General features: G+C 34.4%; 1 pseudogene; it reads right to left on the bottom strand.

The window, feature by feature from the left end:
• Window positions 1–1,666: 1,666 nt before the first annotated feature.
• Window positions 1,667–3,035, bottom strand: LOC119690318 (annotated as a pseudogene).
• Window positions 3,036–6,871: the final 3,836 nt, after the last annotated feature.

Genomic DNA, 6,871 nt, shown 5'->3' with positions numbered 1-6,871 from the left:
CTTATCTTTGTTGTTAGCATAGTAAAATTTGCATAACACAATGATTCCGTGATAATTTTTGTCCGACAAAACTGAAACGCACAAATGTGCGGTTCAGGTTCAAAATGTACAAATGCACAAAATTGCATGAGGTAGTTTTTGTCATAATAATAGTACTTTTCGTTCCATGAACCAGTTCCATGGGGTCCCAGACATTTGGAAGGCGTTCATGGGCCAAATTATTATGTAGGGACCCGTTTGAAAAAATTAATCTATATGAAATGTGACACCAACCGACGATATTCCCTGCTTAGACTATAGATGTAAACCCAAAGAAACCCCCCAGTTGGTGCAGGACTATTCTAAGATATGGAGAAAATAAATAAAGGGTTATGGAATGGGTGCTAAATGGACTGGGTAAATGGGACTATGGAAGGACTATGGCTCCTGTCTGACCTATATATTTCGCACATGGATAAAAAGGCAGGGGGTGACTTGCACACACAGCCAATGAAACCCCACCCCCCCAAAACAGTCGCTAGTACATTACAGTGACGTAGCAGCAAGGGGGCAACATGACATGAGGTACTAAGGATGGAGAGGGATTCCACAACTCTCAGAATAACCAAGTTATGGGTAAAGATCTCTACAATACCTTACTGGGTAACACATCCTTCTTTGAGCATTTCTGCTCTAGCGAAACACCACTCAAACCAGCCAAGCAAGGGGTGGGAGATCCTGTTCCTCTTCAGTGTTCTAGACAACCAATAAAGGCAAACCAGAGACGAGGAACAGGGGTTCTCCGTAGATTCTGGTGGGTGGAGTCCCTAATGCCCAACAGCTGGCCAGAAGCTGCCCTGCTTCTTTATGATTATCATTATTATTATTATTTTCAATATATGCTGAAACTTAAGATTTAAGCTAATAATCATTTATTTTTAGTATTGTACCTTAATATGCACTTCGCTTTCATATTTCACGCCTTAAATATGTTATTTATGTTTCGGAATTCAAAACTATATTATTATCATTAGAATAAAAAAAATAGTCAAAAAGCTAATTTTTTTAAAGTTTTTATAACATTGTTGCAATGATTGATTTAAGAAAGTGTTTAATACATATTTTCTGTTTTTTATTTCAGTTAAATAAATAGGTTTCCTAAGTAAAATATGGTAATGCACAAATGTGTGTTAGTGGTATTGAAACCCAGATAGCACGAACGTGCTATGGCTTTTCCGGGAAAACGGAAAATGCATGATTTTTTTTATTATTTTTCCCTAGCCCTTTTAGGCATAAAAGGCAATATTATGCAAAAAAAAATTACCTATGATAGACAAAAAATCTCAGGTTCGAAAGGGCTATGTACAATTTATTAATGTTCAAAAATAGTTAGGTTGTGGCTTGCTAGTTAATATATTTTTAGTTTAGTTGTAACACTTAGATACAATAGAAACAATTAAGGCTTTCATAAAGCTCCAAGATTGCTTTCTAACGAGCTAATTTCAGTTTCAATACTTGCAATACAGAGCCGTCACGCAATTATTGAAGATTCTTCTTATGGTTTTCATCTAGACATTCTTCCAAGCACACAAAAGTAGTGAAAGAGGCATTAGCCCCCCTAGAGGTTATTGCGCCTAAAAATCCCATTTTTTGTGTAGCAGTGCATTATTGGAAATATGCATCCTTCTTACCTGGAGGGCTATTATGGCTACGGGAGGGTTATGTGGTTTAGGGCTTTTGGATGAGTCAAGTTTAAATTCGTAAGTAATAGTCAAATAAAAATAAAAAGATTTCTTAAGAGCTCATTTGAATTTATTAGCTAATTCATAATATTTAACAGGCGTAAAATTTAAACTAACATTATTATCACAGATTTTTACAGAGTTAGTAAATCGATTCTCCAGGTAATGCAGGCAAGCACTAATATGGTCACCTTTTCTTTTAAAATCATGTATTTCAGTGAAAAAACCTGGAGTATCCAAGGCCTTTGTGTCGAGTAGTTTAGCCATAATTGGTGGATAAAAAGATTTAAATGGACATCCACCTTCACAACCCGCATTTGAGTTTGTCTGAATTCTATGGCAACTTACTGATGAATACTCCTTTCTAGCTCCTTCTAACCCATACATGTGTCTGATTCCATAAATAAACTTTTTCTCATCTCTTCCCCAATGATGGCAGTAGGAGCCACCAGAAGGGTCTTTCCGATACTCCTGACGCCAAAACTCTATCGCCTCTTCTACTGGCATACCAATGTCCTTTAAAAATAAACTTAAATAAAATCTCTGGTCACGGGACAGTCTATGTCGTTTTCTTAGGTTTAAATGTAGATTAAACATACATGGTGGGAACAAAATGGAAGTTTTATCCACATGTTAAAGTGTTTTGTGATGTAGATGAAGTAAAATTTAAATTCTCATTCTTTATTTTCTGTAATATCTCAAGTATTCTTGGATCATTTCTCCGATGTGGTATGTCTTTATTGAGAATTCTTTGGAGCAATCTTTTTTGAAATTGTATTATTAAAAGCGTTTTCCATCTTCCACATGGTACTGTGGCTACACCGTGCTGCAACTCGACTTGCCTGCTGGCCACCAGTGTGAGGCAATGGTGAAAGTTTAACTCTATGTCACAGGACTCATCATGAAAATCTGAACAGAGGTGATGTGATACATGTTTTAGTATTAAATGCTGTCATATTAATTTTAAAGCTGGGTTGTACAGACGGTCATATTTTTTAAATTCTGCAAATTTTTTTAGCAAAAGATCTTAATTCATAGGCTGAAAGGGACATTAAACGGTTTATAAACAGTGCAGTTTCTGCTTTTAAGAAAAACTTTGTGAAATCTCTGTTTTGGTATATATTTGTAATAATGCATAGCATGAAATGTCCCACATTATCATAAACACTTCCTTCTATCACAAACTCATTAAAACCTATGGTCTCACTCTTTGCAATTGCAGTAAGGTACTCAAGTCTCTTTAAAATTATAGTTTCCAACAAATGTACTGGCTGGCATTTCTCCTTTCACAGGACTCAGATAGTAAAAGGACATGATGATTCAACACTGCTGGTAACTTAACGGTCACCATAAATTTTCCGTTTTTATGATTCCTTCCACCATGGTATTCTGAAATAAGCATTAAAACCTTTATTAACATAAATGGTTAATATTGATACAACCATTGACTCATATAATACTTAATAATATTTTGAGAATTCCATGTAAAGTAGAGACTTGAGATAAAAGTCTGATCTTGTACCGAGGTGTAACATACATTGATATTATGTATGGCGGAAGTTTGTTCCAAAAATATCGTTGTACCTACTCACTATTATTTTAATTCTTGCTCAATAGATAATTAGCGCCCTAAACATAATTCATTTGAGTTTAACCAATTACAAAATTATAGTGCCACAATCTTATCTGTTCCGGTGGTCAAAATGTGCAACTAACGAGACGTCATTGTCAAACGTCATTTCATACTCTGTGCGTTATTTGAGTTGTCAATTTCTGCGACGACCGAATGGCGTAGTGGTTAGTGACCGTGACTACTGAGCCGATGGTCCCGGGTTCGATTCCCGGCTGGGGCAGATATTTGTTTAAACACAGATATTTGTTCTCAGGTCTCGGATGTGCCCGTAAAATGGCAATAGGCCCGCCCCCTATTACATTGGGACTAACATACACTCTGGCGAAAAGTGGGTGCAGCAATGCACCTCTGCCTACCCCGCAAGGGAGTACATTAGTACAAGGCGTGAGTGCGTGTTTTTTTTTTCTGCGAATAGGCTGACGCTACGTTATTTAATTTGTTTCTGCGTGAAAATAATGCCAAAAGCGCTAAAATGTGATGCAAGAAAAGTAATACTAGATATATTGGCGTTGGAAAATTGGAAGAACGAGTTGCAGCGGCTACAGGTTAGTGTTGCCAAATATGACGAATAATTTTACCCATATACTCACATGTAAATTTTATTAATATTTTCACACCATCACGGGATGGGTCATAATGAAAAGTATATAATCTTTATTTTTCTTTGATTACAGGTGACATGTCACTTTAAATCTTAGGCAGTATACCAAGAAGAATTTCGCGCACCTGCAGCGATTTTAGACGAAATAATGATGATTAATGACATCTTCTCCCAACCTATCAAGGGTTGGCTGGAAGAAATTGCTTTTTGGAAATTAGCCTTTGTACATTGTTTGAATTTCTTTTAATTTTATGCCCTTAGTTCTTATTAAGTACTTAAGAAATGTAAAATAAAGTGTTCATAAATAAATAAATAATTATTAATAGTCTGACCCACAGATCTGATATTACCTATACCATTGTAATCTAGATTTAATCTCCTATATCAGAACATAATTAGAGCTTATTTTATTTCTGTTCGCCGTGTACAAATTTTCCATACAACAAATGTCGTTTGATATATAATATCCTCTTTCATTTACTATCGACCCAATAATGCATTGTCGTTGAAACCACAAATAGGCAAAATTTAATCGATGGCAACACTGGATTCGATCACAGCGACGCCGTCACCGGAACAGATAAGATTGTGGCACTATACAGCTGGCTGACACAATGTCAATGATTTTTTTTTTTTTTAAGGGTTTTGGCTTGGCCGCTGGGCCTTTAAGCCATGTCTTTATTTTCACATTTCACAGCACAGTTGCACTTTCACTTCTTCACTATATATTATTGAAGGTATTTTTAATATAATAGTATATAGCATTAAAGCACACTTTTAATTTTAGTAGCATAATGAGGCGGCGGGAGGGATTATCTTCATTTGTTATAAATTCACTCACTTCACTTGCAAAAACTAAACGTTCCATGTTGTGGGTAGGGCATTCAAAAATCATATGTTCTAGCGTTCCAACAGCATTTTGACATGATAAACATTCCATAAACTGTACATGTCATTACTAATGCTATTATAAAAATCAGTAAATGGTATATTTACAACTGTACTTACATCTAAAGAGTTAATACCTTCATAGGCTATTCTATCTGCTATTTCATTACCTGTGATCCCTCTATGAGAAGGAATCCACATAAATAATATGTTTATACCCATCAATTCATATTTTTGTACATTATTTATAATTAAAAATAAAATATAATTAGTTTTAAAATGACATTTTGGGTTCCTCAAACTTTCCACCAAACTTAATGAGTCTGTTAATATTATGAAACACTTGTAATTATGTACAGAGTTTATACGCTTCAGGGCTTCTAACACTGCAAAAGCCTCTGCAGTGAAAATGCTACAGTAATTATTGAGAACAAAGCTCTGAGAAAAGTTCAATTGTGGATCATATACAGCACTACGCACATGAGAGCTTGTTTTACTTCCATCAGTATAAAGTTTATAATATTCTCTATTAAGATCTAGAAATTGTAAAAGTTCTGTATTATTATTCACTGTGACATCTATTATTTTAATTTTGAATAGAAGATTGCTATAGGTATTTAAATACATTGGCCATAAAGGCCTAATACATATATTTGAGTATTTACTTTTAATTTCCAGGAGAATCTGAGCCAAATTGGGACTTCTGTTCCATAACAAATCATCACCTGAGGTCATAGGTGTTTGTTGGACAATTGAATTAGGTAAGATTTTTTTAATTATCTGTTGATTATTGGATGATACAAGTTTTAATGAAAATCTTTCAGCTAATAAAAGCCTTCGTATATTAAGAGGCATTACCATGGCTTCAATTTCCAATGCACGAATGGGAGTTGAGCACATAGCACCTAAAATAATTCTCAAAGCTCTGTTCTGAATAATATCTAACTTATTTACATGAGTACTATTCATATAAGCAAAGCAGCTGTAATCAAAATGACTTCTGACTATAGCTTTATATAGTACGGTCAGTGTCTTTGGGTCTGCACCCCAAGATACACCAGCTAAACATCTAAGAATATTTAAGCCTTTAAGGGCATTTTGAATTATATACATAATGTGTTGTTTGAATGTCAACTTATTATCTATGATAACACCTAAAAACTTGTGACAGCTAGCTGTTGAGATCTCTACATCATTGTACATAACTGCATCATTGTTGGAGTCCTTACTAAATATTACTACTTTACTTTTATTAGGATTTATTTTAAGTTTCAATCTACCGCTATAATAATGATGTAATTGTGTTAAGGCACTATTTAAATTATGTATTGCTACATCCACATTAACATTCATACTGTATAATGCAAGATCATCCGCAAATTGCAGTATATTTACAAACTTATTATTTACATATTTACATATCTCACTTGTGTATAAATTATACAACAATGGCGATAAAGTTGCACCTTGCATTGTGCCTTTAGAGGCAGTTTTTGGTCCATATAAGTTATTATTATGCTTTACATATAAAACTCTATCAATCAAAAAATTATAAATCCATTTACATAGGATACCGGGAATACCCAGCCCTGATAACACTTTTACAAGTATACTTGGTTGGACATTGTCAAATGCACCTTGTACATCTAGGAAAGCACACACAGCACTAACTTTATTATGTTTTGCATTTTCCAGATCTGAGATAAGGGAGACGAAACTGTCAGCACAACTTCTGCCTTTTCTGAAGCCATATTGAACATTGGGAATCAAGCCATTTGACTCAACAAACCAATCAAGACGAGTTTTAATCATATTTTCAAATATTTTACCTAAACATGAAGAGAGAGAAATGGGTCTATATGAATTTGGATCTTCTGGAGGCTTATCTTGTTTTAAAACAGGAATAACACATTGAGTCTTCCAAGATTGTGGGATTATTTGATTCACCCAAAGACTATTAAGTATATTTAAAAATAATTTCTGCACTGAAGTATCTAATTTTTTTATAAGAATATAAGGAAAATCATC

The sequence above is a fragment of the Plutella xylostella genome, chromosome Z (genome assembly GCF_932276165.1).
Source record: "Plutella xylostella chromosome Z, ilPluXylo3.1, whole genome shotgun sequence".
Classification (NCBI taxonomy): domain Eukaryota; kingdom Metazoa; phylum Arthropoda; class Insecta; order Lepidoptera; family Plutellidae; genus Plutella; species Plutella xylostella.
This window is presented reverse-complemented; position numbering and strand designations above follow the sequence as displayed.